Below are 12,858 nucleotides of genomic sequence, written 5' to 3'. Positions count from 1 at the left end.
CAGAAGCCACGAAGTGATTTATGTGGTGTGTGCCAGGATTACCAACGCCGCATAGCTACGGAAATGCACAGGATGTCCCCTGAATTTGGAAATTCTCCAAAAAGAATTCACGGAGTACCTGGCTGCAGCTAAGGAGGAGCGTGTATTCATGAATGCGGCTATACAACTATCCAAAGTGAATGCAGCTGAACATGGTATACGGCAACTGGGACAAAACACTCCAAACTCCAAGGAAATCATGAATCACAGTTTTGGTTTCGCCCAGCAGGTAATGATAATAATAATAACCCTTTATGAAGCCATTCCTTTTGGATAATAAATTGTGTAACTATTCTAGCATTTTTATTATCATTGTATAATTGTGCCTTGATGCGTACACTCGCCGTACAGCGTATAGCGTGCAGTCGCTAATCTTAGTGAAATTATGCAAACTTTTAGTGCTATTGTCATCGGCGTCGTCTGAGAATTTGCATAATTTCACTGAGGGTAGCGAACGTAAGAATAATACGTTTTTTTTAAAATTATGAATATAAATTTCCTTCAGGTGCATCTTCCCCATGATTCACAACAAGTAGGCCCTATTTACTTCCTGGTATCGAGGAAATGTGCGTTATTTGGAGTCTGCTGCAAAGCTATACCGTGTCAGGTAACTACAATAATGAAAATAGAAATAATTATAATTATCAATAATGTTATTGTAACAATAACAGTTGAACATCGCTGGGTCTGCAATGCCTGCAATCTTTTATAGGGTTTTATAACTAAGTGACTACTGTTTTTTACAGGTTAATTATCTAATTGACGAGGCACACAATGTAACAAAGGGTGCAAACGGGGTCGTCTCATTTCTTCATCATTTCCTGGAACAGTATGGGCTTGGCGAACAAAATCTTGTGCTGAACAAATGATCTGAACGAGAATTTGGAGGAATTACTGCAAGTAAGTATATATTTTGTTTTTAGCAGAAACAATTTATCAACTGAGACTGGATTCATGCAGTCTAGGTAAAATATATATTTTCCTGCTAATCGCGCGATCAGGTTCTGTTCCGCGAGCATCGATCGTCGTAATCACTCGTACCGAGCGATCGGCTTTTAATTGCATGTCACTCGAGGATTGACTTTTCTATATTGTTAACGTATGCGGCGCTGCATGATCATCGACATAGCAATTTTATTTTAATTCTCTAGCGTTTTTATACTCTTAATTTGTATAATGAAATTGCTAGCCCCATGCCGGCCTGCATGCATGCATGCACCAGCAAGTTAATTACCATTTAACTGTTTACTCTTTGCTCTGTGATCTGCCCTCGTTGCGCGCTCACGCTGCCTGTCGATACCCCGTCAGCGGTCGTATCGACGTTGGCATGCAGCAGGATGGTACCAGTTCGATCATCCATAGGCCGGTTGTGCAAAAAAGCAAGGTGCATGACTATAGTAATCGAGCACGACCAGATTTGGTCGCAGACGAAATCGAGCCCGCTGATAGTGATGCAGACAATGTATCAGGTTTAATAAAAAAATAAAAAATTAAAACACATTATCTTTACCATTTCAGGATGATGTCACTGTCAGTGGGATTAATGATGATAGTGCTGAGGATGATTGTGATTCTAACAATGATGATGACCTTGTTACAAACTACAAAGTAAGTATAATACTATATGGCTTTTCTATATCATATTCTCAATTTTGATATTTCCCCTTATATATATATATATATACATATATATATATATATAGTATATATATATATATATATATACCTATTTAAATAAGGGATATATGTTATTTTTCTGTGTATTAATTAATATATCTGCATGTATTTCTGGAGTTGAAGTTGCCACATGCAATCACATAACCTAGCTAATCAACCAATGCATGAGGTGTCGATCATACCCTAACCCTAGCTTTAGGAAAATTAATGGCCGGACTGCATGAATTAATGAATAGAAGCTATAGCCATGCAGTGGCCGTGGTGTCAAATGTATGTCCCCTACATGCATGCATGCAGGACGTACTGCCCTAATTATAATCTCTTGTCTGCATGCATGCACATTCCACATGCATATATATATTGTAGTCGCACCATCTACCGACCGACTGTCCTTCAACGCCAAACGAGACGTTTAGGCCCCGCACCCTAATGAGGGCCAACGCGTCCAAGCCATACAGCAAAAGCCACGCCCAAGGTACCAGGCGTAACGACCAGCGCAGCCGCCTTAAAAAGGAACATCAGGAGGCCATTACCACGTTGGAGAAGGCGCTTGCGCGTGCCAACGCTGCATGCGCAGAGGTCGGGAGGAAGGCTGACTGCGAGAGACACGCGTCCACCAACATGCTGGCCGACCTAACCGGGCGCGCACACTCAAAAGCCACATAGGTTGGCAAAGGGTAGACCAGAATACCAAGATGCAAAAGCAGCAGCTACAATATTCGTAGACAAACTCAGTAAGAAACAATTCTCAGAAATATCACATATTCTCGATGAGTTTAATGATTATCTAGCAAGTTTTATGGGGGGAAATATTGTTGAGCACGTCGTAAAAGCACACGTACAGAGAGTTAATACTATTTTGCAAATGATCGAAACACCACCCACCGTAGGCGAAAAGGCCGGTGTAGTTTCTCAACTAGAGAAGAAATCACTGACATCAACCACAATTATAATATACCTCTGGAGTGTAGAGAAATTTATTGAATTCATGGAGATTTCCTGTCAGCATCTGTACCAGGGCTCACTTCAGAAACTCAAGCAGGTTATAGGCAATGTGTAGAAAGCAGTACACAAGAACGTAAAAAAAGCAGAATCAGAAGCAAAAATTGCAGAACATAGCTCAGAGATCCCCATGCAATATATCAGAAAATATCACGATTCTGCAGCAGCAAAAAAAATGCGGTAAAATGCTTAGAACCCGACATAATTATTACAGAGGCTGCGTTTATAAATGTGCGAAATCATCTGATGCTATCTGCGATCCTTACTAATGATCAGAGGGCAGGAGACATAATGAATATGACAGTAGAGGAGTTAAAGTCACCACTGACTGACGATGATGGGAATAATATCATTCTAGTTAAAAAGTCCATAAGACGAGAGCGACATCGGTATGCCACATAAACCTACACAGAGCTTTGTATCAGCAATATCATCTGTTTGTTGATAATGTGCGGCCGTTTGTGCCAAACCCTGTAGGGAATGTGTTTACTAGTAGAACAGGGCAAACTCTAACGAACTCAGCATTTAATATATCCATTAACAAAGCATGGGAAAACTTCGAAAGAGAGGTAGAAGAACCTCTACGGAGAATAAGTGCTTCTTTGATGCGAAAAGCACAGTGACTGCTCTGCGAAAAATGAGAGCAACGTGAAACTAGGAAAAGACACTGGCACATCATATGTGCCATTCGGTACACATAGCCGCATTAGACAAGCATTATGACCTTACACTAGGTATCCAAAAAACAATAGCTGCCACTGAAGGCATAAGAAAAATGTTTGGAACGGCTATAGAACACATTTCTGAAAGTGAGTCAGAAAGTTTTATTGAACCACCCACAGAACAGATAGGTATAGAAGATACATTCATAGAACATGGTCGCAGAACATTTAGACCAACAGATGCACAGCTGTTAACAATAGCCATGGCAAGGCTCATTAAAACGAAAGCCAGTGAAATGCAATCAAAACTTGGTTGGCAAGAGGTAATTGAGGAATTCGAAAACGCAGGCCCTAGTTTCGCATGACTGTTGCAAAATTACAGTAAATCACAACTGACGGAACGAGTCAGGTATGAAATGAGAAAAAATCGTAATCGAGGTAAGAAACAAAGTTGCTAATATTTCGGAGGGGTTTCTGAGTTAAAGGGAAGCAAAAACGTTACAGGGACACGTGCGATGGCCGTGTGCAGTAGCAAAATGCAAAGCAAAGCATCTAACCAGATATGCATTCAATTCAACGCAGAGAGCTTAAAAGGTAGTTAACTAGAACAGAGTAGAGAGTAGAGATAAATTCACACATTAACCAAGCGAGGGACGTAGAACTGCATAGAACAAAGAGGATCCCTTCTCCCCTCTTGTTGAGAATGGTGACAGTGGTCAATATGACCATTAGGAGACATACTTCTAGAATAATAATGCCTACACTGAAAACCCGTGATACTACTTAGATCACGTGGTGTCCGCAACGTAGCATAAATAGCAAGCTTTTCTAACAGAGGAAGAAGTCACCCGAGGGTGAATATGTGAGTATGGTTGGGCAGAGCTTGGTCAGCGCATGTCTTGCATGTTTTTCTTGTATATGTTCGTAGTTAAGTCTTACCGTATTCGTGTTACAGTGTGCGTCTTAAACGTATGTCTTAAAGCTCCTTTTAAGACTGGTACCTATATGTGCGTGTGTAAACTCTTTTTCAAGATCTTGCATTACGTATGTAACTAATAACTTGTCTCTATAAGTTTGTGTAAGAATTAAATAGACATTTGTTTGTACGTTATACTTTCGTATCTGTCTACTATCTCGTGCCTACCTCAGGGTACATAATTACCCGCACCAAGTTAGAACCTGGGCGTACACTATACATCGACACGAGCCACACACGAGAGTACACATATGTACGAATCCTTTTCATCATTACATAACTTCATAATTGTTTTTTCAGAGTTAGTAGCAACTCATCCATCACTACCTAATGGAAGGCTTGGAATTTTCTTTGATCAGTTTATATCAAACATCATTCTACAAGTAATAGATATTGTAGACACGAGGTTTGCATTAATTAAATCAGTCAATAATTTCATAACTCCGTTCAGATTATCGGCACAGCAGATTGATTCTTGTAATGACTAACTAGGCACGAGCAATGAGGTCGAGGGAATGTGCGAAACACGGTCTGCAAGAGCAGGCGGGAGTGTTTGTGCACGAGTGGGAAGGTTGTTTGTGTACACATTTAGCACACGACCGAGAAGCAAGGCGCTCCCCGGAGGAGAGATTCGAGACAATAGAGAGATACTCGTTTATACACGAGCGGACGTGGCATCCTTGTAAGGATGGGCGATCAATTACTCACATAACTGACCGTGTACATAGGGATGTGCATAGGGGTTATTCTAAATCGAACATCTGCTGGATAGTTTCGGTTGCGGGGATGGTTCTTTGTTTGGACGAGGGTCTGGGGATGCTAAATTTAAGCGTGTATATATAAGACAGTCCGTGCAAGCACAGTCAGTGTAAGTGCTAACATTGTCTGTGTTGCAACGTGCATCGATATCCAGTCCGTGAGTATGTAAGTCTTTCTTAACTAATGACTTAAGGTTCTTCATGCACCATAGATCTATGCCACTATAGACCTATAACTGTCTTGTGTTCTTATTTGTTCTATCGTAGTAAGCTATCTTTTAGTACGTGCAATAACTTTCTATATTTCTAAACGTAGTACCTTACAGCTGTGTAAATTGTACTCGCACTGTGTAATTCGTCAGCACTTCTCCGTGTACTGTAGTACGTGTATTTCTAGTAACTACAGGAGCTTTCCTGAATAAATCTTATTCTTGTGGCACTGTCACACCTTTCTTATGCTTGTGAATATCAAGTGTTAACATTTCTATACACTTCTTGTAAGACGGGGATTCTCTGTCTACAATATCATTGGAACCTACCACGAATTCATGAACATTATCGATGAAGCACGTTGACAGTGCTCACACAAACAATCAACGACCTACTAGCTCATACCCTCCCATCCACACCACTCGCGCCTAAAGAGCTATACCACGCCCTTACCCACATCAAGCAGCAACTCCCGCCCGCATTTGAACTCGCGTACTCACCATCCACACAACTATTCCAATATTATACATCCTTGAAAGTACAGCTAAAAGTCGGGCACGTGGCACAAGTATTCACAGGGATAGAACGATTAACGACAGACAACACACAGCAATACAGAGCGCAGCTAAAACGATCAGCAAACCAAGAACAAGAAAAAGAACACAGTATCCAGCAGTCACGCCAGAAACGGACACTCATCCCAGCACTCGGAATACAACAATATTAGCAAGATGATGAACATACTAATTGTGTTACTAATTCACACAGTAATGTCTGGAATATAAGCTAGTTGACTGTGTTGAATTGCTCTAAATCTGTTAGTAAATGTAATGTCTGATATGTAATATCATATTGCTCTTCATCCATATCCACTACCGGCGACAACAGTACCAACGCCATGTTATTCAGTAGTGTAGCAGAATAACAGTACTTTTTCTCGAATCCATACCGGAAATCGAAAAGATGAAATTGAACAGTACACAATTCCCAAGGACAAATAATGGTTCTTGTGATGAGAAGACCAGGCAGCGAACAACCGGAGTCTGATCGTCTCAGTGCTGTCAATGCACAGTGTCCCAAGTGGGTACTTCACCTCTAAGAAATCTGGGGCAGTGTGGAATCCCAACGAATACAACTCAACTGCTACAGCTTCTGCCAGGGTAGAGGCTGAACTACGAATTGCTTGTGAAAGCTCTGAAACCGCCTTAAGCCGTATACAATGGAAAAATACTTTAAGGTAAAAAGCAATTTATGTAACTCAATATGTATACCGCAATGGCGGTATGAGCTAATATTACGACGAGCGGCCGGCCTTAGAAAGACTAATCTTTTTCATTTTGAGTAAATAGGACTCGCATGGTCGAAGGCATCTTCAAAACGATGCATGTAAGCATGACTACGGAGCAAACACGAAGACACGAGTCAAGCTCCAGGGGACGCGTAAACTTGACTGCCCCGCTGCAATCCAGATACGCCAGGTGACAACCTATCCTGACTTTGGAGCCACTACTGCTCTATGTAATACTCCCAACAGTCTCTACAATGCAAAAAATAAAGAGATGCAAAGGCTAAAGGTGCATCTAGCTGAGAAAGACCACAAGAACCTGAACACGACTATAAGGTCGTACATGCAGATTTTTTTGTCTTCCTCTCACAAATTCCATCCTGTGGGAGAAGCCGCCAGCATTAATCAGACCCTCGATACGAGAGTGATAGACAAAGTTTTCAGTATCGTCCCTAGAGGCATCACTAAAGTCAGCGAAGTAAGAAACTGCCTCGCGGAATATGTCGCGAATGAAATCTGCGCGTCCATGTCTCCAGAGGAAAGGCCCTCCCGCTCCAACCGTCGCTTCTTCCCATCCAACCATATCTCTAGAGCAGCGATTTCTCAGAAATACTGTAAAGATGATCAGGAAAGCCTGAGGTATAAAATCGAAGAATGGAAACAAGAAAATGCAAACACAAACATCTTCTATCGCACATCCTCCGAAGACTCGACACCTGAAAACACCAAGGAAAATACAGCCGAGGGAGAGATGAAGAAGCGATTTCTTCTGGTACATCAAGAACCATGGCAGCAGCGACTCCTAATGAGATATAGAAAGGAAATGGTTTTTATGGATGCAACCTACAAAACCACCAAGTATGCACTGCAGTCCACAGCAATGTGGGGTACAATGTGGTGGCTGAGTTCATGTGCCAGTATGAGGATTCCATTTCCATCGCTGAAGCCCTGTCTGTACTCCAGTCCTGGAACCCCGAATGGAGACCCAAATTCTTCATGACGGATTACAGCACATGCGAGATTGATGCCATCGAAGCAAGATTTTCCGGTGTGCTAGTCTACATATGCAACTTCCACCATCTCCAAGCGTGGAACCGATGGCTTCGGAAAAGGAAGAATGGGCTGAACTCCATGGAACAGCAGGAGCTCTTATGTCACATGAAGAGGGTAGCTGGATCAAAAAACTCAGGTGGCGTATGATTCAGCAGTAACATCCGTCAGAGCCCTGCCTGTGTATATATAGCCAATGAAAATGTGAGGAGATACATTAAAAAGACCTGGATGGCGTGTGCACAGATGGGTGAAGGCTTTTAGAAGGCAGAAAGTAGACAACATCCACCACACAAACAATGGGGTTGAATCGCAGAACAAGTTGTTTAGGTACGAGTACTTGCCGTCTACACTGGACAAATCAGTGTTCGGCATAGCCATTATGCTAAACACACGCTAATTATATAGGCAATATTATATTATATATCTCATAAAGGAATATAATTTTTTCACTATTCAGACATACCAGATTTGCTAAAAATCGTCAAGGAACTGAAATCGCATGGCAACCGAGCGACAGACCTTAATTCTTCCATGCGATCAACAGACAGACCGGCCGCTACATCTATCCGTTGTCAAGCTTCAAGGGACTCCTCTTGTGCAAGTCCAGTCGAATCAGATGATGTGCAAGATGACGACGACAAACCATTGATTAACAAAGTATATATTTTTCCAAGAGATATATAGCTAGACTAATATATATATATATATATCTTTCATTTATAATCTCGAAGTATATATATAGCGCTATAAATATATATATATATTGATATATATATTTATATTATATTGTAGACACGAGGTTTGCGTTAATTAAATCAGTAATCATTTTATAAACTCCGTTCATTACCGGCACAGCAGATTGGGTCTTGTAAACGAGGATAGATTTGACGAGTCGCATGGGATGTGTGAAATGGAGTCTTACGGCCGTTTCGCTGAAGCAGGCGGCCTGCTAATGTTGTTGGTTGTGCGTGGTGTGGCAAGATTGTTGTACACACAGTTGGCACGATTGAGAGGCGACTCGGGTTCCGGTTCTCCCCGTGGAGGAGAGATTCGACAAATAGAAGAGAGACTGCGTTATTAGACGAGCGAACGTAGCCACCCTTGTTAGGGATGGGCCGATCGTTGCGCTCGTATAGACTGACCGTGTGCATAGCGTGTACACAGCAATACTAAATCGAACATCTGCTGTCAATTTCGGGTCCAGGGATCGTTCCTTGTTTGGCCGGAAGATCTGCAGTTGCTAATTTAAGCGTGTTATTTATAAGACGGTTCGGACGAGCACAGTCAGTTGTGTTTGAGTTTGCGTGCTAACATCGTCAGTGCTTGCGTCGTACGTTGTTACCAGTTGTAAGTATGTAAGTCTTCTTAACCATGACTTGAGGTTCTTCTTCTTATGCACATAGAGCTATATGCACTATAGACGTATCACTGTCTTGTATTCTTATTTGTTCTTCGTAGTAAGCTATCTTTTAGTACGTACGATAACTGCCTATATTTCTAAACGTAGTATCTTTAGCTGTGTAAATTGCACTGCGCACTGTGTATGATTCTTCTGCACCTCTTGGTGTACTTCGTACGTATATTATTCTATTAACTGCAGGAGCTGTCCTGATAAAATCTATTTCTTGTGGCACTGTCTACACTTCTTCTCTTGTGAATATAAGTGTTAACATTTCTATACACTTCTCGTAAGACCGGAGTAAGCCCGTCTACATTGGTAGCCGTTGACCAGGACGACATTGTTGCCGTGACGTCGTGTCCTGCATGGGTCTTCCTTGCGATAACGTATAGACACTACCACTATACTGTGGCGATCACGATCGAACCTTGAGCCAGACGAGAGAAGGACTTGCGTACGGAGAAACTAACCATAAACGGGTAAGCCTACCATTTGTGACCAGCGTTATCATTGTAAATCTCAACGTCGTAGCGTGCTATTACTTCAGTTCCTGAACGTGTTCGTTGTTGACCTTCTGTAACCATCCACCTTGCCATGACTACCCCTCTCTCTCCTCTCTAAGCGACGAATACGGCATCCCCGGTTTCTCGCTGACACTACTCTAAAATCCCTACGATAATTATGCCGCCATTACAGCAGCAGGTTATCAAATCGAGCCTGAATTTGTAACCCCCGCAGCTGCCTCCTCCCCCGGAATCTGCCTTCACTATAACGCAGTTAGCCGTCTGTTTTTGGTCAAGCTTTGCGACCCTCGCTTTGATACATAGGCGAGAGTGTGGATAAATCGTTAAGGTTAGCGGAATTGCGTGGGTCGATACCGAAGTTTTCGGGCGCGGCAGGACCGTTACAGGTGAGTTTCTCGCAGTGGCGTGAAGCTTTACAGTTGGTAAGAGCGCAGATAACCGTAAGTGATACACAGTTTCTTTCGTTAGCGTTATCATCGCTCATTGATGGGCTGCCCAGTTTGCGAGACGGCAGTGCTCGTGGAGCCGAGTTGACGTGGTTAAATATGTTTCAAACTGTTGCAGAAGCATATTTGAACCCGGCTGACATTCCGCCGCGCAGCAATCAGCGTTGAACGAATTTCGGCAGAATCGTAATGAGAGTCCGCGCGCGTGTGCTCAGCGTCTAGTAGAGCTAGCGGAATGTGCTTACCCTAATGTTAACCGTAATGAGCATTCTTTTCAGACACGTTTAATTCAGATTTTTACCGCAGCTTTGAATTTGGTTCCCTCGCAACGCGCATTAATTAAGTCTAAACCTCAAACGTTGGAACGGGCAGTCGAAATTTGTGTTGCGCAAACAGTGGTGGAGGCGGAGCTCGGAGCCATACACCGTTCACGCGCGGCACACCAGCCCACGGTAGGTACGAGCGACGAGGGTGCGGGGGTGGCGAATTATTCGGAAGTACGACGCGTCTCACGAAATGAGGAGGTGCCTCGTACTAGCGAATATGAAGCTATGACCCGCCAACTCGAGCAGTTCACCGCCGTGATGAAGGAGCATACGGAGATGTTAATTAGTGTTAAGAATGATTTCGCAGCCGCAATGACAGCTGTACGTGCTATGGTTACTAGTCAGTCATCGTCTGTTGCTACTCGTCAACCCGATGTACCTACCCCTTTGTTACCCGCCCCACCTTATCCGCAGCGCTTCCCCCCGATGTCACCACGTACCCCTGTACGTTGCTATAATTGTCAGCGATTGGGGCATATGGCTGGTGAGTGCAGGATGCGTGGAAAGTCGCAGGGAAACGCTACAGGGGGTCGCATGTAAGAATCGCGCGTGCGTCATATACCCCACCGCCTGCGTTCCCATATTTACTTGTGTCTTCTTCATTTACAGCTAATAATACACCGCGTTGTATGATATCTATTTTAGGGAAGTCAATGGATGCTCTTGTTGATTCTGGCGCTGATCTAAGCCTCCTCGATGCGCACCAGTGGCGAGCGGCCACACAGCAGCGCCACGCCCCACTAATGCGTACTAATTATTCTGTTCTGTTGTCAGCAAGCGGGCATCAATTACCGTCTCTCGGAGCGATGGTGCTTCCCCTGACGGTGGAGGGACGAGTAAATATCTGTTCTTTTTCATGTTGTTCAAGATTTGCCGAGACCTTGTGTTATTGGCGCTGACTTTTTACGATTACATGGGGTCGTGCTTGACCTTAAAGCAAATGTTTTGCAGATGGGTAGATTAATTGTTCCTTTACTCACACCTAACGATGATAAGCCGTGTTCGCGAGATTGGCGGCAGCTGTTACGCTTCGGCCGCACTCTCACATCAGGTGTCAGTTTCAGTTACCGAGGTCGCTAAATAAGGTTTCTAGAATTGTATCTTAATACAATTCGTTGTAGGTATTCTTGCGATATAAAGATAGCTCGGGCTTCGCTAAGGTAACGTGAATTCTGAAACAGTCCCTCCTATGTTGTTTTTAATTTAGGCTCAAACCTAATAAGGCTGCCGTGTAATTCTATTTTGGGAGTTTTTCAGGTTAATACGCATTGTTCGCAGCCATCTTCGCTTGCAGTCGTGGCTCCGCCTTTGCACGTGGCGCCCTCGTGTGAGCAAATTCCCGCAGCGGCTATTTCTACAGCAGCTATTTCTACGCCGTCTGACGTAGGTCCTTCAAGTGAGTTGTCATTTGAGAAGTCGGTTAGCCATGTTACTGATACGGAACCGCCGTGTTTCGTTACTTACGTTTCTAAATAGGAATGAGGCCGCCTTTGCGAAGTCAAGTACGGATTTGGGTAGGACTCACCTTACGGAGTTCTATATCGATACTCAAGGTAACCGACCAGTACGTTGTAAACCATATAGATTAAGCGTCGCACATGCGAGAATAGTTGATGAAAAGGTGCAGGAATTGTTGCAAGCTGGGTTAATTCGAGAATCATGCAGTCCTTGGGCTGCGCGCTGTTATTCTAGTTCCGAAAAAGGATTCAGATTGAGATTATGTATTGATTTAGGCCGTTTAAACGCAGTCACTGTCCGCGACGGCTTCCGCTTCCCCTTGGTCGATGACGTTTTAACACCAGCTAGGGGGTGCAGCGAGTTTATTCAAACCCTTGATCTTGTTGTCAGCATATCATCAAATGCCCATTGCTAGGAAGCATCAACATAAGACGGCTTTTGTCACACCTTCCTCTCAAATGGAATTCAAAAATTTGGCGTATGGGTTAACGAATGCACCGTCTGCATTTCAACGGCTTATGACTAGGGTACTACAGGGTTACTTGGCAAAGTTCGTCTTAGTATATATCGACGATATCGTTATTTATAGCCCTGATTTTGATACCCACCTCGTACACTTGAATCGTGTCTTTGCTCGTTTGAAGGAAGCCAATCTAAAGCTTAAACTTAACAAGTGTTTTTTCCTTCGTGCTCGTATTAATTTTCTTGGTCATGTAATAGATAGCCAAGGAATCCGCCCGGATTTCGAGAAAGTGCGAGCAGTGGCCGACCTGCAGCCACCGACGACGGCTAAGGGCATTCGTCAATTTCTCGGATTATGTGGGTATTATCGTAAGTTTGTCCATAACTATGCTAAGATTGCACGACCACTTACATTATTAAAGCGGCTAGGGCCACCTTTCCTTTGGACTCCTAGTGTACAAGCGTCATTTGATACGTTGAAATCTGCCCTTGTTTCAGCGCCTATTCTAGCACTCGCAGCGCTGATCGTGATTTCGCGTTATTACTGTGATGCGTCATCGCACACGTCGCATCAGTATTAA

Source organism: Priapulus caudatus, unplaced genomic scaffold (genome assembly GCF_000485595.1).
Source record: "Priapulus caudatus unplaced genomic scaffold, Priapulus_caudatus-5.0.1 Scaffold174, whole genome shotgun sequence".
Classification (NCBI taxonomy): Eukaryota; Metazoa; Priapulida; class Priapulimorpha; order Priapulimorphida; family Priapulidae; genus Priapulus; species Priapulus caudatus.
Note: the sequence above shows the minus strand (reverse complement) of the source record.